At 60.5% G+C, this 25,000-nt stretch overlaps 2 non-coding genes across 2 annotated transcripts; both read left to right on the forward strand.

Moving 5' to 3' along the window:
• The first annotated feature begins 13,042 nt into the window (after nucleotides 1-13,042).
• Nucleotides 13,043-13,161, forward strand: LOC131861893 (5S ribosomal RNA). The gene has a single exon (XR_009360923.1). It is a non-coding gene; the product is annotated as a 5S ribosomal RNA (ribosomal RNA).
• Nucleotides 13,162-20,948: 7,787 nt separating this feature from the next.
• LOC131861868 (5S ribosomal RNA) lies at nucleotides 20,949-21,067 on the forward strand. Its single transcript, XR_009360898.1, has one exon. It is a non-coding gene; the product is annotated as a 5S ribosomal RNA (ribosomal RNA).
• Nucleotides 21,068-25,000: the final 3,933 nt, after the last annotated feature.

Genomic DNA, 25,000 nt, shown 5'->3' on the forward strand with positions numbered 1-25,000 from the left:
TCGGCCTTAATCGTCCACGACAAACAGCTCGACGAGGCATGAAGCACCCACGGGAGCCGGAGCATGACGATGCAGAGTCTCGGTTCACAGGAGCCTGGGAAGAACATCCCATACGGAACCCTTTACCCGAAAACATCCGAACCGCACATGCTCGCGACAGTCCTGCCGTTAGAGAATGCACCGTGCACGCGACCGAGTAAGGCCACTCAGAGACATCCATTTCCCAGGTATATGCCCCCTACGCACTTTTGGTGGCGCAACTCGCACGAACAGTCCCACCTCGACCCCGTAAACAAGCTTTTTTGCCTCGAAGAGTTCGTCGGAGACGAAGAAGCAACCTTCAGTGCAAACGTAGCACTCTTTTGTGCAACCGCCCAAACAACGCCCCCTCTACCCTCTGTCGAAACACTCGGCATTGCTGCTCCCTAAGGTGAGCTTCTCCTCATAGGCAATTCCGCTCTTATCCGGTCACGTTTGTGTGCCCGAATTTCGCAAGGCAACCTCCATGGGACATGGAAAAGACTCGAGAAGAGAGCTCGCTCACGGGAGAGAGAAGCCAAGGAGACCACGAGAGTGCTGAGAGTGGGACAGCGCTGAATAGGCGGGAGAAGCCTGCGCGTATAAACGGAGATATATATCCAATTGCAACGAAGGAACGTGCCAAAGATCGAGAACAATGGCAGAAATGCTAGTAACGTGCACTTCGGGACCAACGCATCACCGGAAGACAACCGCCAAACATCGAAAGAGTCGCGATGCTCCGCAACCTACGTGCAAAGCGGTCGCACACCGGGTAAGGGAGTGAGAGCCCCAAACATAGCTGGGCGAGGCGCTCACTCCGCTCTTTAATATCTCGTTAATACCGCCAAGGAAATGGCACAAGCACACACACACAAGCATCCTCGGAAGAGGACAGTTCGAGTGACAGGTCAAATCCAAGAGTTCCGAAGACTACCTCCAGGAACAATCGGGAACAAGACCGATTACAAGTCGTCGAGTCTGTTACTGGGCGAACACGAGATGCGCACAGGAAATCGATCAGCCCTCACAATGGCCCAAGGCCAGAGATCGGACTGCTACGATTTACCCCAACAATCATCGTGCCACTCTTCGCAGAGAGGTGATAGACGCCAACGAGCCCGCGCATAGCAATCGAGGTGTAAAAAGGGCGTTGAAGGCAGGAAGCCTGGACGAAAGAGGCTACGAGGTCACCTCGAAGCGGTCTAAGAATCGGGCGCACTTGGGGCGACTACCAGTGCCAACCCCTTATCCCGCGGTGCGTCCGACACACAGAAATTTCCAAGGCGGCCAAGGAGCCTCCCCGCATAGCAATCGGGGTGTGAGGTTACGGATGCAGCATTGATAGCAATCGAGGTGTGAGGCGAAGGATGCAGAAGTGAGAGCCGAGGGATGTAGCAGAGATAGCAATCGGGGTGTGTGATGCAGAAGAGATAGCAATCGAGGTGTGCGGTGGGAAGGGCCCAGCAGCCAGAATGCATGAAGCGACGGATGAAGCAGTGATGACAACCGGGCTGTGAGGAGAGGAGGGATGCAGCCAAGAAAGCAATCAGGGCTCGAGGCAAGGGATGCATCAAGGATAGCAATCATGTTGTGAGGCGAGATTCCAAAGGCTAAACGTGAGAGGCTGCAGGGTCGACTCAGAGAGGTCTATGCATGTGAGAGGCTGAAAGCAAGGTCGACTCGGAGCGGTCTATGCATCGGGCGCGCTTGGGGCGACTACCAGTGCCAACCCCTTATCCCGCGACGCGTCCGACAAAGAGAACGTTCCAAGGCGGCAGAGGAGGTTACCAGCCGAAGGATGCAGTAGCAATAACAGGTATAGTTCCGCGGCGGCCGAGAAGACTCACCGCATAGGAATCGGGATGCGAGGCGAGGGATGCGGCGGGAAGGCCCCGACGGCTAAACGGAAGAGGCTGCAGGGCCGCCTCGGAATGGTCCAAGCATCGGATGCGATTGGGACGACTACCAGTGCCAACCCCTTATCCCGCGATGCGTCCGATACACAGATAGTTCCAAGGCGGCCGAGGAGCCTCACCGCATATCAATCGGGGTGCGAGGCGAGGGATGGGGCGGGAAGGCCCCAACGGCTAGACGGAAGAGGCTTCAGGGCCACCTCGGAATGGTCCAAGCATCGGACGCGCTTGGGGCGACTGCCAGTGCCAACCCCTTATCCCGCGATGCGTCCGATACACAGATGGTTCCAAGGCGGCCGAGGAGCCTCACCGCATAGCAATCGGGGGTGCGAGGCGAGGGATGGGGCGGGAAGGCCCCAACGGCTAGACGGAAGAGGCTTCAGGGCCGCCTAGGAATGGTCCAAGCATCGGACACGCTTGGGGCGACTACCAGTGACAGCCCCCTATCCCGCGATGCGTCCGATACGAAGATGGTTCCAAGGCGGCCGAGGAGCCTCACCGCATAGCAATCGGGGTGCGAGGTGGGGGATGCGGCGAGATGGCCCCAACGGCTAGACGGAAGAGGCCACAGGGCCGCGTCGGAATAGTCCAAGCATCGGACGCGCTTGGGGCGACTACCAGTGACAACCCCTTATCCCGCGATGCGTCCGATACGAAGATAGTTCCAAGGCGGCCGAGGAGCCTCACCGCATAGCAATCGGGGTGCGAGGTGGGGGATGCGGCGAGATGGCCCCAACGGCTAGACGGAAGAGGCTGCAGGGCCGCCTCGGAATAGTCCAAGCATCGGACGCGCTTGGGGCCACTACCAGTGACAACCCCTTATCCCGCGATGCGTCCGATACGAAGATAGTTCCAAGGCGGCCGAAGAGCCTCACCGCATAGCAATCGGGGTGCGAGGTGGGGGATGCGGCGAGATGGCCCCAACGGCTAGACGGAAGAGGCCACAGGGCCGCCTCGGAATAGTCCAAGCATCGGACGCGCTTGGGGCGACTACCAGTGACAACCCCTTATCCCGCGATGCGTCCGATACGAAGATAGTTCCCAGGCGGCCGAGGAGCCTCACCGCATAGCAATCGGGGTGCGAGGCGAGGGATGCGGCGAGATGGCCCCAAAGGCTAGACGGAAGAGGCTGCAGGGCTGCCTCGGAATAGTCCAAGCATCGGACGCGCTTGGGGCGACTACCACTGCCAACCCCTTATCCCGCGATGCGTCCGATACACAGATAGTTCCGAGGCGGCCGAGGAGGTGGGGGATGCAGCGAGATGGCCCCAACGGCTAGACGGAAGAGGCTGCAGGGCCGCCTCGGAATAGTCCAAGCATCGGACGCGCTTGGGGCGACTACCAGTGACAACCCCTTATCCCGCGATGCGTCCGATACACAGATAGTTCCGAGGCGGCCAAGGAGCCTCACCGCATAGCAATCGTGGTGCGAGGTGGGGGATGCGGCGAGATGGCCCCAACGGCTAGACGGAAGAGGCTGCAGGGCCGCCTCGGAATGGTCCAAGCATCGGATGCGCTTGGGGCGACTACCACTGCCAACCCCTTATCCCGCGATGCGTCCGATACACAGATAGTTCCAAGGCGGCCGAGGAGCCTCACAGCATAGCAATCAGGGTGCGAGGCGAGGGATGCGGCGAGAAAGCCCCAACGGCTAGAGGGAAGAGGCTTCAGGTCCGCCTCGGAATGGTCCAAGCATCGGACGCGCTTGGGGCGACTACCAGTGACAACCCCTTATCCCGCGACGCGTCCGATACACAGATAGTTCCAAGGCGGCCGAGGAGCCTCACCGCATAGCAATCGGGGTGCGAGGCGAGGGATGCGGCGAGAAGGACCCAACGGCTACACGGAAGAGGCTTCGGGGCCGCCTCAGAATGGTCCAAGCATCGGACGCGCTTGGGGCGACTACCAGTGACAACCCCTTATCCCGCGACGCGTCCGATACACAGATAGTTCCAAGGCGGCCGAGGAGCCTCACCGCATAGCAATCGGGGTGCGAGGCGAGGGATGCGGCGAGAAGGACCCAACGGCTAGACGGAAGAGGCTTCGGGGCCGCCTCGGAATGGTCCAAGCATCGGACGCGCTTGGGGCGACTACCAGTGACAACCCCTTATCCCGCGACGCGTCCGATACACAGATAGTTCCAAGGCGGCCGAGGAGCCTCACCGCATAGCAATCGGGGTGCGAGGCGAGGGATGCGGCGAGAAGGACCCAACGGCTAGACGGAAGAGGCTTCGGGTCCGCCTCGGAATGGTCCAAGCATCGGACGCGCTTGGGGCGACTACCAGTGACAACCCCTTATCCCGCGACGCGTCCGATACACAGATAGTTCCAAGGCGGCCGAGGAGCCTCACCGCATAGCAATCGGGGTGCGAGGCGAGGGATGCGGCGAGAAGGACCCAACGGCTAGACGGAAGAGGCTTCGGGTCCGCCTCGGAATGGTCCAAGCATCGGACGCGCTTGGGGCGACTACCAGTGACAACCCCTTATCCCGCGACGCGTCCGATACACAGATAGTTCCAAGGCGGCCGAGGAGCCTCACCGCATAGCAATCGGGGTGCGAGGCGAGGGATGCGGCGAGAAGGACCCAACGGCTAGACGGAAGAGGCTTCGGGTCCGCCTCGGAATGGTCCAAGCATCGGACGCGCTTGGGGCGACTACCAGTGACAACCCCTTATCCCGCGACGCGTCCGATACACAGATAGTTCCGAGGCGGCCGAGGAGCCTCACCGCATAGCAATCGGGGTGCGAGGCGAAGGATGCGGCGAGAAGGACCCAACGGCTAGACGGAAGAGGCTTCGGGTCCGCCTCGGAATGGTCCAAGCATCGGACGCGCTTGGGGCGACTACCAGTGACAACCCCTTATCCCGCGACGCGTCCGATACACAGATAGTTCCAAGGCGGCCGAGGAGCCTCACCGCATAGCAATCGGGGTGCGAGGCGAGGGATGCGGCGAGAAGGACCCAACGGCTAGACGGAAGAGGCTTCAGGGCCGCCTCGGAATGGTCCAAGCATCGAACGCGCTTGGGGCGACTACCAGTGACAACCCCTTATCCCGCGACGCGTCCGATACACAGATAGTTCCGAGGCGGCCGAGGAGCCTCACCGCATAGCAATCGGGGTGCGAGGCGAGGGATGCGGCGAGAAGGACCCAACGGCTAGACGGAAGAGGCTTCAGGGCCGCCTCGGAATGGTCCAAGCATCGGACGCGCTTGGGGCGACTACCAGTGACAACCCCTTATCCCGCGACGCGTCCGATACACAGATAGTTCCGAGGCGGCCGAGGAGCCTCACCGCATAGCAATCGGGGTGCGAGGCGAGGGATGCGGCGAGAAGGACCCAACGGCTAGACGGAAGAGGCTTCAGGGCCGCCTCGGAATGGTCCAAGCATCGGACGCGCTTGGGGCGACTACCAATGACAACCCCTTATCCCGCGACGCGTCCGATACACAGATAGTTCCGAGGCGGCCGAGGAGCCTCACCGCATAGCAATCGGGGTGCGAGGCGAGGGATGCGGCGAGAAGGACCCAACGGCTAGACGGAAGAGGCTTCAGGGCCGCCTCGGAATGGTCCAAGCATCGGACGCGCTTGGGGCGACTACCAGTGACAACCCCTTATCCCGCGACGCGTCCGATACACAGATAGTTCCGAGGCGGCCGAGGAGCCTCACCGCATAGCAATCGGGGTGCGAGGCGAGGGATGCGGCGAGAAGGACCCAACGGCTAGACGGAAGAGGCTTCAGGGCCGCCTCGGAATGGTCCAAGCATCGGACGCGCTTGGGGCGACTACCGTTGCCAACCCCTTATCCCGCGATGCGTCTGATACACAGATAGTTCCGAGGCGGCCGAGGAGCCTCACCGCATAGCAATCGGGTTGCGAGGCAGATTATTGGGAAGGGAACCCCCTGGGATGCGGCTCAAGCAGTGCCCAAAGGGACTGGAATGCGGAATCACATCGAGAGACCCAAATGCTATACGAGGGCTCAAATCGAATTATCGATTTGGCCACGACATGGACGCATCGGAACGACTACCTTTGCCGAACCACTCGCAATTGCATCCATACCGAAACCAATAGACATTTCCGTTAGAGCCCTCGCATAGCATTCGGGAATCTCGCATGCCCCTCTAAATCGACCAATGCTGGCGCTCAATGAAAATCCGAGCGCTACCACCGTTCGAGCGCCAGCATTGGTCGAGTTAGAGGGGCACGGGGGAGAATGCTCCAGTCAACACCTCCCCTATATAAGTTATTTGTCCGATTCTCGCACAACCGTAGTCTGCCTCGTCGAATCAAACAACGGTCCCAGATTCCGACTTCCGTTCCGTAGAGACCCAAAAGCTAGATGGAGGCTCGCAAGAAAGAGAGTCGGCGCATAGCAATCGGGTTTCTCGAACGTTTAGGGACCGAGCTCACTTGCGGATAGGGCAAAATCCGCCAAGCAACCCAAAAGCTAGACGGGGGCTCGAATCGAATCGCCTAGGCGGCCACAACAACGACGTGTTGGATCGACTACCAGTGCCAAACCATTCAGCAAGACTAGTCTGTGTCGAGGCCGGATAGAGATTCTCAGAGAGCGCCCGCATAGCATTTAGGAGACCTGCCGCGTCCCTCACACTCGACAAATGGTGGTGCACGTTTATAAATCCGAGCGATCCCAACCCTTTCAAGCACCAACATCGGTCGAGATAGAGGGGCACGGAGGGGGCTGCGTGAGACAACACAGTCCCCTATATAAGTTATTTGTCCGATTCTCACACATCCGAAGAATGGTCATCAAATCGGACAACAGCCCAAACTTCCGACTTCCGTCCCAGAAAGCCCAAGAGCTATCTAAAACGTTCATGGCCGGAACTCGATCGCGGCTATACCAGTCCGCCAAGCAACCCAAAAGCTAGACTGGAGCTCTAGTCGAATCACCTCTGTGGCCATTGCAAGGACGTGTTGGAGCGACTACCATTGCCGAACCATTCCGCAGGTCGAGTCCATACCAAGGCCGCATAGAGATTCACGATGAGCTCCTGCATAGCAATCAGGAGACTTGCCGTGTCCATCACAATCGATAAATCCTGGTGCAAGATTTTTGCATCCGAGCGCTCCAACCAGTCGAGCACCAGCATCAATCGACATAAACGGGCACGGGGGGAGGATGCTCGAGAACACTACCTCCCCTATATAAGTTATTTGTCCGATTCTCAAGCAGCCGAAGTCTGGTCATCGAATCGGGTCAAAGACCACAACTTCCGACTTTACCCACAATGCAAGTCATCGAATCGAACATCGGCCCCCGAGTCGGACTCCATGCGTATGTCAGGTCATCGGACCCAAATTCCGCCTTCCTGCGCATGGCGGGCCATCAATATCAACTCGGTCATCGGACCCAAACTCCGCCTTTTTGCGTATGGCACGCCTTCAAATCGGTCATCGGACCCAAATTCCGCCTTCCTGTGCATGGCGGGCCATCAACATCAACTCGGTCATCGGACCCAAATTCCGCCTTTCTGCGCATGGCACGCCATCAACTCGGTCATCGGACCCAAATTCCGCCTTCCTGCGCATGGCAGGTCATCGGACACAAATTCAGACCTCGCCAATATGCCTACGTATCGAATCGGTCATCGGACCCAACTTCCGACTTCATCCATACTGTAGGGTCTTTGAGGTTGGCGCGGTGCGCTCAACCCAGGGAGTCGACCCATCGAAGCATACACCTCCCCTATATAAGCTATTTGTCCGATTCCCACACCTGTGTAGTTTGCACCTCTGACCAGGACATCGACCCCAACTTCCGAACTCGACTGCAACGACGGCACCAGCGCCTTGGTGCGCACCTTGCGACGCACAGTCCCAACATTCGCCTTCCTGCACATGGCAGGTCATCGGACCCAAATTCCGACCTCGCGAGTATGCCTACATATCGAATCGGTCATCGGACCCAACTTCCGACTTCATCCATACCGTAGGGTCTTTGAGGTTGGCGCGGTGCGCTCAACCCGGGGAGTCGACCCAACGAAGCATACACCTCCCCTATATAAGCTATTTGTCCGATTCCCACACCTGTGTAGTTTGCACCTCCGATCAAGACATCGACCCCAACTTCCGAACTCGCCTCCAACGACCGAACCAGCGCCTTGGTGCGCACCTTGCAACGCACAGTGCCAACATTCGCCTTCCTGCACGTGGCAGGTCATCGGACCCAAATTCCGACCTCGCGAGTATGCCTACATATCGAATCGGTCATCGGACCCAACTTCCGACTTCATCCATACCGTAGGGTCTTTGAGGTTGGCGCGGTGCGCTCAACCCGGGGAGTCGACCCAACGAAGCATACACCTCCCCTATATAAGCTATTTGTCCGATTCCCACACCTGTGTAGCTTGCACCTCCGATCAGGACATCGACCCCAACTTCCGAACTCGACTAAAAAGACCGCACCAGCGCCTTGGTGTGCACCTTGCAACGCACAGTGTCAACATTCGCCTTCCTGCACATGGCAGGTCATCGGACCCAAATTCCGACCTCATGAGCATACCTACTAATCGAATCGGTCATCGGACCCAACTTCCGACTTCATCCATACCGTAGGGTCTTTGAGGTTGGCGCGGTGCGCTCAACCTGGGGAGTCGACCCATCGAAGCATACACCTCCCCTATATAAGCTATTTGTCCGATTCCGACACCTGTGTAGTTTGCACCTCCGCTCAGGACATCGACCCCAACTTCCGAACTCGCCTGCAACGACCGAACCAGCGCCTTGGTGCGCACCAAAAGTGCGCACTTTTGGAGGGCACTTTTCTGCGCTCCAAAGGTGCGCACTTTTGGAGGGCACTTTTTGGAGGGCACTTTTCTGCGCTCCAAAGGTGCGCACTTTTGGAGGGCACTTTTTGGAGGGCACTTTTCTGCGCTCCAAAGGTGCGCACTTTTGGAGGGCACTTTTTGGAGGGCACTTTTCTGCGCTCCAAAGGTGCGCACTTTTGGAGGGCACTTTTTGGAGGGCACTTTTCTGCGCTCCAAAGGTGCGCACTTTTGGAGGGCACTTTTTGGAGGGCACTTTTCTGCGCTCCAAAGGTGCGCACTTTTGGAGGGCACTTTTTGGAGGGCACTTTTCTGCGCTCCAAAGGTGCGCACTTTTGGAGGGCACTTTTTGGAGGGCACTTTTCTGCGCTCCAAAGGTGCGCACTTTTGGAGGGCACTTTTTGGAGGGCACTTTTCTGCGCTCCAAAGGTGCGCACTTTTGGAGGGCACTTTTTGGAGGGCACTTTTCTGCGCTCCAAAGGTGCGCACTTTTGGAGGGCACTTTTTGGAGGGCACTTTTCTGCGCTCCAAAGGTGCGCACTTTTGGAGGGCACTTTTGTGCACTCCAAAGGTGCGCACTTTTGGAGGGCACTTTTCCTGTGCTCCAAAGGTGCACACCTAGGTGAGCACCTTCGACCACACCTTGTAGCACACCAAACTCTGACTTTCGACTTCATCCGCAATGCAGGGTCTTTGAGGTTGGCGCAATGCGCACAACCAGGGGAGTCGACCCATCAAACCCAACACCTCCCCTATATAAGCTATTTGTCTGATTCTCATACATGCGTAGCCTGCAGGAGCAATTAGGACATCGACCCCAACTTTCGGCTTCTAAACGAAAACAAGGTCTTTGAGGTTGGTGTAATGCGAACAACTAGGGGAGTCAACCCATCAAACCCAACACCTCCCCTATATAAGCTATTTGTCTGATTCTCATACATGTGTAGTCTACAGGAGCAATTAGGACATCGACCCCAACTTTTGACTTCTTAACGAAAACAAGGTCTTTGAGGTTGACGTAATGCGCACAACCAGGGGAGTCGACCCATCAAACCCAACACCTCCCCTATATAAGCTATTTGTCCGATTCTCATACATGTGTAGCCTGCAGGAGCCATTAGGACATTGACCCCAACTTTTGACTTCTTAACGAAAACAAGGTCTTTGAGGTTGGCGTAATGCGCACAACCAAGGGAGTTGACCCATCAAACCCAACACCTCCCCTATATAAGCTATTTGTCTGATTCTCATACATGTGTAGCCTGCAACAACGATTAGGACATCCACCCCAACTTCTGAATTCGTCTGCGTTGACCGCACCAAAGGTGCACGCCTTGGTGCTCACCAAAATCCGACTTCCGACTTCTTCTGCTATGCGGGGTCTTTGAGGTTGGCGCAGTGCGCACAACCAGGGGAGTCAACCCACCGAATGCAACACCTCCCCTATATAAGCTATTTGTCTGATTCTCATACATGCGTAGACTGCAGCAATGATTAGGACATCCACCCCAACTTTTGACTTCTTAAACAAGACAGGGTCTTTGAAGTTGGTGCAGTGCACACAACCAGGGGAGTCGACCCATCAAACGCAACACCTCCCCTATATAAAGCTATTTGTCCGATTCTCATACGTGTAGTCTGCAGCAGCGATTAGGACATCGACCCCAACTTCCGAATTCGTTTGCATTGACCGCACCAAAGGTGCACGCCTTGGTGTGCACCCTGGAGTGCACTTTGGTGCTCACCTCGGTGCACACTTTGGTGTGCACCTCGGTGTGCACCAAAGGTGCGCACCTTGGAGCGCACCAAAGGTGTACACTTTGGAGCGCACCACATAGGGTCTTTGAGAGGTTGGCGCAGTGCGCACACCAAGGTGGGTGTTGAGGTGCGTGCCGAGGTGGGTGGGTGCTAGGGTGCGCTCCATGGTGGGTGCCAGGGTGGGTGCGTGCTAGGGTGGATTCCAAAGAGGGTCATAGGGTGGGTGCCAAGGTGGGTTGGTGATATAGTGGGTTCAAAGGTGGGTACTAGGGTGGGTTCCAAGGTGGGTCACAAGTTGGGTGCCAGGATGCGTGGGTGTTAGGTTGGGTGCCAAGGTGGGCTCCTGCGTGGGTGGGTGCTAGGGTGGGTTTCAAGGTGGACGCGAGGGCGGGTGCCAAGGTGGGTAACAAGTTGGGTGTTAGGATGGGTGAGTGCTAGAGTGGGTGCCAAGGTGGGTGGGTGCTAAGGTGGATGCCAAGGTGGTTCACAGGGTGGGTGGGTTCTAGGGTGAGTTCCAAGGTGGGTCACAGGTTCAGTGCTAGGGTGGGTGTCAAGGCGGGTGTCGAGGTGCCTGGGTGCTAGGGTGTGGATGCCAATGTGGGTCATAGGGTGGGTACTAGGGTGGGCTGCAATGTGGGTGCCAAGGTGGGTAACATGCTCGGTGGGTTCTAAATTGGGTGCCAGGGTGGGTGTGCACCCACCTTGCCCGAGGTGGGTGCCAAGGTGCCAGTGTGGGTGGGTGCTAAGGTGGATGCCAAGGTGGGTGAGAAGGTGGGTGATAGGTTGAGTGGTAGGATGGGTGGGTGCCAAGATGGGTCACAGGGTGGGTGCAAGGGTGGGTAGGTGCTAGGGTTGGTGTCAGGGTGGGTGGGTGCTAGGTTGGGTTCCAAGGTGGGTGCGAGGGTGAGTGTCAAGGTGGGTCACAGGTTAGGTGCTAGGATGGGTGAGTGCTAGGGTGCAAAGGTGCCAGGGTGGGTGCTAGGATGGGTCGATGCTAGGGTGAGTGGCAAGGTGGGTCCACAAGTGTCAAGGTGGGTGCCGAGGTGGGTGCCAAGTCGGCGACTGCTATGGTGGATGCCAAGGTGGGTCACGGGGTGGGTGCCAAGTTGCTAGGTTGGGTTCCAAGGTGGGTGCCAACGTGGGTGCTAGGGTGCGTGGGTTAAAGGGTGTGTCACAACGTGGGTGCCAGGATGGGTGCGCACCCACACTGGCCAAGACGGGTGCGGGTGCAAGGTTGGGTTCCAAGCCCGGTCACAGGCTGGGTGCTAGGATGGGTGGGTGCCAAGGTGGGCACCAGGGTGGGTGCACCCACCCTGGCCAAGGTGGGTCACGGGGTGGGTCCTAGGGTGGGTAACGGGGTGGGTACTAAGGTGCGTGCCAAGGTGGGTCATAGGGTGGGTGCCAAGGTGGGCACCAGGGTGGGTGTGCACCAACCCTAGCCAGGGTAGGTCACGGGGTGGTTGTCGGGGTGGGCGTCAAGGAGCCAAGGTGGGTGGCAAGTAGCCAAGTTGCGTGCCAAGGTGGGTGTCGGGGTGGGTGCCAAGGATCCAAGGTGGGTGCCAAGGAACCAAGGTGGGTGTCTGGGTGGGTGCCGAGGTGGGAGCCAGGGTGGGTCCCAAGGTGAGTGCAAAGGTGGGTGCCAGGGTCAAGGTGAGTGCCAATGTGGGTTCCAAGGTGCCAGGGTCAGGGTGAGTGCCAATGTGGGTTCAAAGGTGCTAAGTTGGGTGCGAGGTTGGGTGCGAGGGTGGGTGGGTGCCAAGGTGTGCTAGGTGGAAGCCCGGGTGGGTCGGCATCCCATGGGTGTCGAGTTGGGTGCCTGATGGGTGCTTCTTGTCAAGTTTTAGTCGTCGGGACTCATTTCGAGCCTTAGAGGTCGTTTCTTGTCCGGTTGCCCTGTCTTCGACCTGGGAACCCAATTTTGGTCCTCGGGTCCCATTTTTTTTTGTCTCGCATCCCACTTTTGGCCTGTGGCCTTTTCGGGGTCGATTCTCGTTTTGGGCATCAGAGCATGTTTCTTCTCCTAAAACCCAATATTTGTTTATTAAGTCTCGGAACACATTTTTGTTCTCGTGGACCCATCATGGGTCTTGGAACGCATTTGTGGTCCTTGGGTCCCATTTTGCATCCCGAAACTTGTGTTTTGGTGCTTGATCCCTATTTTGGGTGCCCACCTTGCACCAAGTGCGCACCCGGGGCAAACCGAGCGCCTTGGTGCACCGGGGCAAGATCGAGCGTGCACCCGAGGCGCCCCGAACATGCACCAAGGTGCACTCGGCCCACATGTGAGCGCAGCTCGTTGCGCCCGAGGTGGTGTGTGGGCACCGCGTTGCAGACGGGACACTGCACGCACACGACGCCCCCTCCAGGTGCACGCACGTAGGCCGGGCCGGGTGCACACCCGACGCCCTAGCAAGGTGCGCGCACCCGGGCAGGGCTCACACTTGGCGAACGGGGCGCACTTCGCGAGGGAGGGTGTGCACCTCGACGGGGGTGGGTGGCCGGGGTGGATTCGCACGTGGGTCGCGGTTTGCTAAGTACACACTGCGACAAGCTCATAACGGGTGCGATCATACCAGCATTAGTGCACCGGATCCCATCAGAACTCCGCAGTTAAGCGCGCTTGGGCCGGAGTAGTACTGGGATGGGTGACCTCCCGGGAAGTCCCGGTGTTGCACCCTTTTTTAGTTTTTCGCCGGGCGTCGCAATGCTATTTGAATAAACCTTTTGCCCGTTTGCGTTCTCGTCGGGGCCGGGCCGGGCCGGGGTGCGCTGCCCGCACTACCGCGCGCGCGGGGGCGACACCGAGCGCGCACCCGAGGCACCCCGAGCACACAGGCCACGGTGCAACCCGGGCGTTGTGCGCGCACCCCGGTGCGCCCGAGGTGCTGCGCGCGCACCCAGGTGAAATCGGTGTGCACCTCGGCCAGTGCGCGCTCGGTCGAGTCGCGCACGTTGGCCAAGGTGCACGGTGATGTTTCTTACTCTAAGGTTCCGCACCAGACGCCCGGGACAGGTGAGCGAAGCTGGGCGGGGCCGGGTGCGCGGCCGGGGCAGGTGCACGCAGCTGGAGAGAGCTTTGGAGCACACTTCGGAGCGCACCAATGATGCGCTCCATTCAAAAGTTTCCTGAAAAGGCAAAAAAAGTTGAGATTATAGAATTTCCCACTTGAGAGATTGTAAAAAAAAAAAATTTAAAATGAAGGAAACGCGGGTGCCAAGGTGTGCGCAGCCCAGCCAAGGTGTGCGCACCAAGGCGCCCACCCTGGCGAAGGTGCACGCAAGGTGCGCACCCGAGGCAAACCGGACAATTAACCCAACTTTCGACTTCGCGCGCACCTTGGAGCGCACTTCGGAGCGCTCCTTGGTGCGCACCAATCTTGGGCACCTCGGAGTGCACCATGGCGCCCACCAAGGTGCGCACCCGGGGCAAACCGAGCTCCGACTTCGTGCGCACCTTGGAGCGCACGAAAGGTGCGCACCATGGCGCCCACCAAGGTGCGCAGCCCAGCCAAGGCGTGCGCATCAAGGTGCGCACCCTGGCGAAGGTGCGCACCCGGGGCAAACCGAGCTCCGACTTCGTGCGCACCTTGGAGCGCACAAAAGGTGCGCAACCCAGCCAAGGTGTGCGCACCCCGGTCAAACCGAGCTCCGAATCGTGCGCACCAGAGGTGCACGCCATCGTGCGCACCTTGGAGCACACTTCGGAGCCCTCCTTGGTGCGCGCCGATGTTGCGCACCTCGGAGCGCACCCGGGGAAAACAATGCAATTAACCCGACTTTCGACTTCGTGGGCACCTCGGAGCGCTCTCGGGTTCGCACCTCGGAGCACACCGAGGTGCGCACCTTTGATGCGCTGCCTTCACCAATTTCCAGAAAAGGCAAGAAAACATTGAGAAGGTGTGCGCACCGAGGTGCCCACCCTGGCGAAGGTGCACGCGAGGTGCGCACCCGGGGCAAACCGGGCTCCGACTTCGTGCACGCCGCACCTTGGAGCACACTTCGGAGCGCTCCTTGGTGCGCACCAGGGCGCGCAACCCAGCCGAGGTGCCCACCCCGGCGAAGGTGCACGCGAGGTGCGCACCCGGGGCAAACCGGGCTCCGACTTCGTGCACGCGAGGTGCGCACCCGGGGCAAACCGGGCTCCGACTTCGTGCACGCCGCACCTTGGAGCACACTTCGGAGCGCTCCTTGGTGCGCACCATGGTGCCCACCAGGGCGCGCAACCCCGCCGAAGGTGCACGCGAGGTGCGCACCCGGGGCAAACCGGGCTCCGACTTCGTGCACGCCGCACCTTGGAGCACACTTCGGAGCGCTCCTTGGTGCGCACCATGGTGCCCACCAGGGCGCGCAACCCCGCCGAAGGTGCACGCGAGGTGCGCACCCGGGGCAAACCGGGCTCCGACTTCGTGCACGCCATGGTGCGCACCGCGGCGAAGGTGCGCACCCGGGGCAAACCGGGCTCCGACTTCGTGCACGCCGCACCTTGGAGCACACTTCGGAGCGCTCCTTGGTGCGCACCAGGGCGCGCAACCCAGCCGAGGTGCCCACCCCGGCGAAGGTGCACGCGAGGTGCGTACCCGGGGCAAACCGGGCTCCGACTTCGTGCACGCCGCACCTTGGAGCACACTTCGGAGCGCTCCTTGGTGCGCACCATGGTGCCCACCAGGCCGCGCAACCCAGCCAAGGTGTGCGCACCAAGGTGCACGCGAGGTGCGCACCCGGGGCAAACCGGGGTCCGACTTCGTGCACGCCGCACCTTGGAGCACACATCGGGGCGCTCCCGGGTTCGCACCGGCGTTGCGCACCGTGGTGGGCACCTCGGAGCACACCAAGGTGGGCAGCGAGGTGCGCACCTTTGATGCGATGCCTTCACTAATTTCCATAAAAGGCAAAAAAAAAACGAGATTTTAAAATTTCCGTTTTGAAAGATAGTGAGAAAAAGGGAATGCTGGTGCCATCTTGAGCCCGCCCTGGTGCGCAGCCCAGCCAAGGTGTGCGCACCAAGGTGCCCACCCTGGCGAAGGTGCGCGCCCGGGCAATTAATCCAACTTCCAACTTCGCGCGCGCCAGGGTGGGAGCGCACCCAACAACCGGGCCTGGGAAGAGCCAATGCGAGAAACCCCACCAAACGCTCTGACAAAAAAAGAGGGGGCGCTCCAGTAACCCCGCTTCGGAGCGCACCCTGGGCAAACCCAGCCAAGGTGCCCACCCCGGCCAAGGTGCAGGCGAGGTGCGCACCCGGGGCAAACCGGGCTCCGACAACGTGCACGCCGCACCTTGGAGCACACTTCGTAGCGCTCCCGGGTGCGCACCTCAGAGCACACCAAGGTGGGCAGCGAGGTGCGCACCTTTGATGCGCTGCCTTCACTAATTTCCAGAAAAGGCAAAAAAAAAAGGAGATTTTAAAATTTCCGTTTTGAAAGATAGTGAAAAAAACGGAACGCGCGTGCCATCTTGAGCCCGCCCTGGTGCGCAGCCCAGGTAAGGTGCCCACCCTGGCAAAGGTGCGCACCCGGGCAATTAACCCTACTTCCGACTTCGTGCGCGCCAGGGTGGCAACCGGGCCTCGGAAGAGCCAATGCGAGAAACCCCACCAAACGCTCCGACAAAAAAAGAGGCGGCGCTCCAATAACCCCGCTTCGGAGCGCAGCCGGGGCAAACCCAGCCAAGGTGCCCACCCCGACGAAGGTGCACGCGAGGTGCGCACCCGGGGCAAACCGGGCTCCGACAACGTGCACGCAGCACCTTGGAGCACACTTCGAAGCACTCCCGGGTGCCCACCGGCGTTGCGCACCGTGGTGGGCAGCGAGGTGCGCACCTTTGATGCGCTGCCTTCACTAATTTCCAGAAAAAGGCAAAAAAAAATGAGATTTTAAAATTTCCGTTTTGAAAGATAGTGAAAAAAAAGGAACGCGGGTGCCATCTTGAGCCCGCCCTGGTGCGCAGCCCAGGCAAGGCATGCGCACCAAGGTGCCCACCCGAGGTGCACACCCGGGGCAAACCGGGCTCCGACTTCGTGCAGGCCGCACCTTGGAGCACACTTCGGAGCGCTCCTTGGTGCGCACCATGGTGCCCACCAGGGCGCGCAACCCAGCCAAGGTCTGCACACCAAGGTGCCCACCCCGGCGAAGGTGCACGCGAGGTGCGCACCCGGGGCAAACCGGGCTCCGACTTCGTGCACGCCATGGTGCCCACCGCGGCGAAGGTGCACGCGAGGTGCGCACCCGGGGCAAACCGGGCTCCGACTTCGTGCACGCCGCACCTTGGAGCACACTTCGGAGCGCTCCTTGGTGCGCACCATGGTGCCCACCAGGGCGCGCAACCCAGCCAAGGTGTGCGCACCAAGGTGCACGCGAGGTGCGCACCCGGGGCAAACCGGGGTCCGACTTCGTGCACGCCGCACCTTGGAGCACACATCGGAGCGCTCCCAGGTTCGCACCAGCGTTGCGCACCTTTGATGCGCTGCCTTCACTAATTTGAAGAAAAGGCAAAAAAAAACGAGATTTTAAAATTTCCGTTCTGAAAGATAGTGAAAAAAACGGAACGCGGGTGCCATCTTGAGCCCTTCCTGGTGCGCAGCCCAGGCAAGTTGTGCGCACCAAGGTGCCCACCCTGGCGGAGGTGCGCGCCCGGGGCAATCCGGGCTCCGACTTCGTGCACTGCATGGTGCCCACCAAGGCGCGCAACCCAGCCAAGGTGCCCACCGCAGCGAAGGTGCACGCGAGGTGCGCACCCGAGGTGCACACCCGGGGCAAACCGGGCTCCGACTTCGTGCACGCCGCACCTTGGAGCACACTTCAGAGCGCTCCTTGGTGCGCACCAGGGCGCGCAACCCAGCCGAGGTGCCCACCCCGGCGAAGGTGCACGCGAGGTGCGCACCCGGGGCAAACCGGGCTCCGACTTCGTGCACGCCATGGTGCCCACCGCGGCGAAGGTGCGCACCCGGGGCAAACCGGGCTCCGACTTCGTGCACGCCGCACCTTGGAGCACACTTCGGAGCGCTCCTTGGTGCGCACCATGGTGCCCACCAGGCCGCGCAACCCAGCCAAGGTGTGCGCACCAAGGTGCACGCGAGGTGCGCACCCGGGGCAAACCGGGGTCCGACTTCGTGCACGCCGCACCTTGGAGCACACATCGGGGCGCTCCCGGGTTCGCACCGGCGTTGCGCACCGTGGTGGGCACCTCGGAGCACACCAAGGTGGGCAGCGAGGTGCGCACCTTTGATGCGATGCCTTCACTAATTTCCATAAAAGGCAAAAAAAAAACGAGATTTTAAAATTTCCGTTTTGAAAGATAGTGAGAAAAAGGGAATGCTGGTGCCATCTTGAGCCCGCCCTGGTGCGCAGCCCAGCCAAGGTTTGCGCACCAAGGTGCCCACCCTGGCGAAGGTGCGCGCCCGGGCAATTAACCCAACTTCCAACTTCGCGCGCGCCAGGGTGGGAGCGCACCCAACAACCGGGCCTGGGAAGAGCCAATGCGAGAAACCCCACCAAACTCTCTGACAAAAAAAGAGGGGGCGCTCCAGTAACCCCGCTTCGGAGCGCACCCTGGGCAAACCCAGCCAAGGTGCCCACCCCGGCCAAGGTGCAGGCGAGGTGCGCACCCGGGGCAAACCGGGCTCCGACAACGTGCACGCCGCACCTTGGAGCACACTTCGTAGCGCTCCCGGGTGCGCACCTCAGAGCACACCAAGGTGGGCAGCGAGGTGCGCACCTTTGATGCGCTGCCTTCACTAATTTCCAGAAAAGGCAAAAAAAAAAGGAGATTTTAAAATTTCCGTTTTGAAAGATAGTGAAAAAAACGGAACGCGCGTGCCATCTTGAGCCCGCCCTGGTGCGCAGCCCAGGTAAGGTGCCACCCTGGCAAAGGTGCGCACCCGGGCAATTAACCCTACTTCCGACTTCGTGCGCGCCAGGGTGGCAACCGGGCCTCGGAAGAGCCAATGCGAGAAACCCCACCAAACGCTCCGACAAAAAAAGAGGCGGCGCTCCAATAACCCCGCTTCGGAGCGCAGCCGGGGCAAACCAAGCCAAGGTGCCCACCCCGACGAAGGTGCACGCGAGGTGCGCACCCGGGGCAAACCGGGCTCCGACAACGTGCACGCAGCACCTTGGAGCACACTTCGAAGCACTCCCGGGTGCCCACCGGCGTTGCGCACCGTGGTGGGCAGCGAGGTGCGCACCTTTGATGCGCTGCCTTCACTAATTTCCAGAAAAAGGCAAAAAAAAATGAGATTTTAAAATTTCCGTTTTGAAAGATAGTGAAAAAAAAGGAACGCGGGTGCCATCTTGAGCCCGCCCTGGTGCGCAGCCCAGGCAAGGCATGCGCACCAAGGTGCCCACCCGAGGTGCACACCCGGGGCAAACCGGGCTCCGACTTCGTGCAGGCCGCACCTTGGAGCACACTTCGGAGCGCTCCTTGGTGCGCACCATGGTGCCCACCAGGGCGCACCCGAGGCAAACCGGGCTCCGACTTCGTGCACGCCGCACCTTGGAGCACACATCGGAGCGCTCCCAGGTTCGCACCAGCGTTGCGCACCTTTGATGCGCTGCCTTCACTAATTTCCAGAAAAGGCAAAAAAAAACGATATTTTAAAATTTCCGTTCTGAAAGATAGTGAAAAAAACGGAACGCGGGTGCCATCTTGAGCCCTTCCTGATGCGCAGCCCAGGCAAGTTGTGCGCACCAAGGTGCCCACCCTGGCGGAGGTGCGCGCCCGGGGCAAACCGGGCTCCGACTTCGTGCACTGCATGGTGCCCACCAAGGCGCGCAACCCAGCCAAGGTGCCCACCGCAGCGAAGGTGCACGCGAGGTGCGCACCCGAGGTGCACACCCGGGGCAAACCGGGCTCCGACTTCGTGCACGCCGCACCTTGGAGCACACTTCAGAGCGCTCCTTGGTACGCACCAGGGCGCGCAACCCAGCCAAGGTGCTCACCCCGGCGAAGGTGCACGCGAGGTGCGCACCCGGGGCAAACCGGGCTCGGACTTCGTGCACGCCGCACCTTGGAGCACACATCGGAGCGCTCCCGGGTTCGCACCAGCATTGCGCACCTTTGATGCGCTGCCTTCACTAATTTCCAGAAAAGGCAAAAAAAAGAAAAAAATGAGATTTTAAAATTTCCGTTTTGAAAGATAGTGAAAAAAACGGAACGCGGGTGCCATCTTGAGCCCGCCCTGGTGTGCAGCCCAGGCAAGTTGTGCGCACCAAGGCACCCACCCTGGCCAAGGTGGGTCACGGGGTGGGTCCTAGGGTGGGTAACGGGGTGGGTACTAAGGTGCGTGCCAAGGTGGGTCATAGGGTGGGTGCCAAGGTGGGCACCAGGGTGGGTGTGCACCAACCCTAGCCAGGGTAGGTCACGGGGTGGTTGTCGGGGTGGGCGTCAAGGAGCCAAGGTGGGTGGCAAGTAGCCAAGTTGCGTGCCAAGGTGGGTGTCGGGGTGGGTGCCAAGGATCCAAGGTGGGTGCCAAGGAACCAAGGTGGGTGTCTGGGTGGGTGCCGAGGTGGGAGCCAGGGTGGGTCCCAAGGTGAGTGCAAAGGTGGGTGCCAGGGTCAAGGTGAGTGCCAATGTGGGTTCCAAGGTGCCAGGGTCAGGGTGAGTGCCAATGTGGGTTCAAAGGTGCTAAGTTGGGTGCGAGGTTGGGTGCGAGGGTGGGTGGGTGCCAAGGTGTGCTAGGTGGAAGCCCGGGTGGGTCGGCATCCCATGGGTGTCGAGTTGGGTGCCTGATGGGTGCTTCTTGTCAAGTTTTAGTCGTCGGGACTCATTTCGAGCCTTAGAGGTCGTTTCTTGTCCGGTTGCCCTGTCTTCGACCTGGGAACCCAATTTTGGTCCTCGGGTCCCATTTTTTTTTGTCTCGCATCCCACTTTTGGCCTGTGGCCTTTTCGGGGTCGATTCTCGTTTTGGGCATCAGAGCATGTTTCTTCTCCTAAAACCCAATATTTGTTTATTAAGTCTCGGAACACATTTTTGTTCTCGTGGACCCATCATGGGTCTTGGAACGCATTTGTGGTCCTTGGGTCCCATTTTGCATCCCGAAACTTGTGTTTTGGTGCTTGATCCCTATTTTGGGTGCCCACCTTGCACCAAGTGCGCACCCGGGGCAAACCGAGCGCCTTGGTGCACCGGGGCAAGATCGAGCGTGCACCCGAGGCGCCCCGAACATGCACCAAGGTGCACTCGGCCCACATGTGAGCGCAGGTCGTTGCGCCCGAGGTGGTGTGTGGGCACCGCGTTGCAGACGGGACACTGCACGCACACGACGCCCCCTACAGGTGCACGCACGTAGGCCGGGCCGGGTGCACACCCGACGCCCTAGCAAGGTGCGCGCACCCGGGCAGGGCTCACACTTGGCGAACGGGGCGCACTTCGCGAGGGAGGGTGTGCACCTCGACGGGGGTGGGTGGCCGGGGTGGATTCGCACGTGGGTCGCGGTTTGCTAAGTACACACTGCGACAAGCTCATAACGGGTGCGATCATACCAGCGTTAGTGCACCGGATCCCATCAGAACTCCGCAGTTAAGCGCGCTTGGGCCGGAGTAGTACTGGGATGGGTGACCTCCCGGGAAGTCCCGGTGTTGCACCCTTTTTTAGTTTTTCGCCGGGCATCGCAATGCTATTTGAATAAACCTTTTGCCCGTTTGCGTTCTCGTCGGGGCCGGGCCGGGCCGGGGTGCGCTGCCCGCACTACCGCGCGCGCGGGGGCGACACCGAGCGCGCACCCGAGGCGCCCCGAGCACACAGGCCACGGTGCAACCCGGGCGTTGTGCGCGCACCCCGGTGCGCCCGAGGTGCTGCGCGCGCACCCAGGTGAAATCGGTGTGCACCTCGGCCAGTGCGCGCTCGGTCGAGTCGCGCACGTTGGCCAAGGTGCACGGTGATGTTTCTTACTCTAAGGTTCCGCACCAGACGCCCGGGACAGGTGAGCGAAGCTGGGCGGGGCCGGGTGCGCGGCCGGGGCAGGTGCACGCAGCTGGAGAGAGCTTTGGAGCACACTTCGGAGCGCACCAATGATGCGCTCCATTCAAAAGTTTCCTGAAAAGGCAAAAAAAGTTGAGATTATAGAATTTCCCACTTGAGAGATTGTAAAAAAAAAAAATTTAAAATGAAGGAAACGCGGGTGCCAAGGTGTGCGCAGCCCAGCCAAGGTGTGCGCACCAAGGCGCCCACCCTGGCGAAGGTGCACGCAAGGTGCGCACCCGAGGCAAACCGGACAATTAACCCAACTTTCGACTTCGCGCGCACCTTGGAGCGCACTTCGGAGCGCTCCTTGGTGCGCACCAATCTTGGGCACCTCGGAGTGCACCATGGCGCCCACCAAGGTGCGCACCCGGGGCAAACCGAGCTCCGACTTCGTGCGCACCTTGGAGCGCACGAAAGGTGCGCACCATGGCGCCCACCAAGGTGCGCAGCCCAGCCAAGGCGTGCGCATCAAGGTGCGCACCCTGGCGAAGGTGCGCACCCGGGGCAAACCGAGCTCCGACTTCGTGCGCACCTTGGAGCGCACAAAAGGTGCGCAACCCAGCCAAGGTGTGCGCACCCCGGTCAAACCGAGCTCCGAATCGTGCGCACCAGAGGTGCACGCCATCGTGCGCACCTTGGAGCACACTTCGGAGCCCTCCTTGGTGCGCGCCGATGTTGCGCACCTCGGAGCGCACCCGGGGAAAACAATGCAATTAACCCGACTTTCGACTTCGTGGGCACCTCGGAGCGCTCTCGGGTTCGCACCTCGGAGCACACCGAGGTGCGCACCTTTGATGCGCTGCCTTCACCAATTTCCAGAAAAGGCAAGAAAACATTGAGAAGGTGTGCGCACCGAGGTGCCCACCCTGGCGAAGGTGCACGCGAGGTGCGCACCCGGGGCAAACCGGGCTCCGACTTCGTGCACGCCGCACCTTGGAGCACACTTCGGAGCGCTCCTTGGTGCGCACCAGGGCGCGCAACCCAGCCGAGGTGCCCACCCCGGCGAAGGTGCACGCGAGGTGCGCACCCGGGGCAAACCGGGCTCCGACTTCGTGCACGCCATGGTGCCCACCGCGGCGAAGGTGCACGCGAGGTGCGCACCCGGGGCAAACCGGGCTCCGACTTCGTGCACGCCGCACCTTGGAGCACACTTCGGAGCGCTCCTTGGTGCGCACCATGGTGCCCACCAGGGCGCGCAACCCCGCCGAAGGTGCACGCGAGGTGCGCACCCGGGGCAAACCGGGCTCCGACTTCGTGCACGCCGCACCTTGGAGCACACTTCGGAGCGCTCCTTGGTGCGCACCATGGTGCCCACCAGGGCGCGCAACCCCGCCGAAGGTGCACGCGAGGTGCGCACCCGGGGCAAACCGGGCTCCGACTTCGTGCACGCCGCACCTTGGAGCACACTTCGGAGCGCTCCTTGGTGCGCACCAGGGCGCGCAACCCAGCCGAGGTGCCCACCCCGGCGAAGGTGCGTACCCGGGGCAAACCGGGCTCCGACTTCGTGCACGCCGCACCTTGGAGCACACTTCGGAGCGCTCCTTGGTGCGCACCATGGTGCCCACCAGGCCGCGCAACCCAGCCAAGGTGTGCGCACCAAGGTGCACGCGAGGTGCGCACCCGGGGCAAACCGGGGTCCGACTTCGTGCACGCCGCACCTTGGAGCACACATCGGGGCGCTCCCGGGTTCGCACCGGCGTTGCGCACCGTGGTGGGCACCTCGGAGCACACCAAGGTGGGCAGCGAGGTGCGCACCTTTGATGCGATGCCTTCACTAATTTCCATAAAAGGCAAAAAAAAAACGAGATTTTAAAATTTCCGTTTTGAAAGATAGTGAGAAAAAGGGAATGCTGGTGCCATCTTGAGCCCGCCCTGGTGCGCAGCCCAGCCAAGGTGTGCGCACCAAGGTGCCCACCCTGGCGAAGGTGCGCGCCCGGGCAATTAACCCAACTTCCAACTTCGCGCGCGCCAGGGTGGGAGCGCACCCAACAACCGGGCCTGGGAAGAGCCAATGCGAGAAACCCCACCAAACGCTCTGACAAAAAAAGAGGGGGCGCTCCAGTAACCCCGCTTCGGAGCGCACCCTGGGCAAACCCAGCCAAGGTGCCCACCCCGGCCAAGGTGCAGGCGAGGTGCGCACCCGGGGCAAACCGGGCTCCGACAACGTGCACGCCGCACCTTGGAGCACACTTCGTAGCGCTCCCGGGTGCGCACCTCAGAGCACACCAAGGTGGGCAGCGAGGTGCGCACCTTTGATGCGCTGCCTTCACTAATTTCCAGAAAAGGCAAAAAAAAAAGGAGATTTTAAAATTTCCGTTTTGAAAGATAGTGAAAAAAACGGAACGCGCGTGCCATCTTGAGCCCGCCCTGGTGCGCAGCCCAGGTAAGGTGCCCACCCTGGCAAAGGTGCGCACCCGGGCAATTAACCCTACTTCCGACTTCGTGCGCGCCAGGGTGGCAACCGGGCCTCGGAAGAGCCAATGCGAGAAACCCCACCAAACGCTCCGACAAAAAAAGAGGCGGCGCTCCAATAACCCCGCTTCGGAGCGCAGCCGGGGCAAACCCAGCCAAGGTGCCCACCCCGACGAAGGTGCACGCGAGGTGCGCACCCGGGGCAAACCGGGCTCCGACAACGTGCACGCAGCACCTTGGAGCACACTTCGAAGCACTCCCGGGTGCCCACCGGCGTTGCGCACCGTGGTGGGCAGCGAGGTGCGCACCTTTGATGCGCTGCCTTCACTAATTTCCAGAAAAAGGCAAAAAAAAATGAGATTTTAAAATTTCCGTTTTGAAAGATAGTGAAAAAAAAGGAACGCGGGTGCCATCTTGAGCCCGCCCTGGTGCGCAGCCCAGGCAAGGCATGCGCACCAAGGTGCCCACCCGAGGTGCACACCCGGGGCAAACCGGGCTCCGACTTCGTGCAGGCCGCACCTTGGAGCACACTTCGGAGCGCTCCTTGGTGCGCACCATGGTGCCCACCAGGGCGCGCAACCCAGCCAAGGTCTGCACACCAAGGTGCCCACCCCGGCGAAGGTGCACGCGAGGTGCGCACCCGGGGCAAACCGGGCTCCGACTTCGTGCACGCCATGGTGCCCACCGCGGCGAAGGTGCACGCGAGGTGCGCACCCGGGGCAAACCGGGCTCCGACTTCGTGCACGCCGCACCTTGGAGCACACTTCGGAGCGCTCCTTGGTGCGCACCATGGTGCCCACCAGGGCGCGCAACCCAGCCAAGGTGTGCGCACCAAGGTGCACGCGAGGTGCGCACCCGGGGCAAACCGGGGTCCGACTTCGTGCACGCCGCACCTTGGAGCACACATCGGAGCGCTCCCAGGTTCGCACCAGCGTTGCGCACCTTTGATGCGCTGCCTTCACTAATTTCCAGAAAAGGCAAAAAAAAACGAGATTTTAAAATTTCCGTTCTGAAAGATAGTGAAAAAAACGGAACGCGGGTGCCATCTTGAGCCCTTCCTGGTGCGCAGCCCAGGCAAGTTGTGCGCACCAAGGTGCCCACCCTGGCGGAGGTGCGCGCCCGGGGCAATCCGGGCTCCGACTTCG

The sequence above is a fragment of the Cryptomeria japonica genome, unplaced genomic scaffold (genome assembly GCF_030272615.1).
Source record: "Cryptomeria japonica unplaced genomic scaffold, Sugi_1.0 HiC_scaffold_33, whole genome shotgun sequence".
Classification (NCBI taxonomy): Eukaryota; Viridiplantae; Streptophyta; class Pinopsida; order Cupressales; family Cupressaceae; genus Cryptomeria; species Cryptomeria japonica.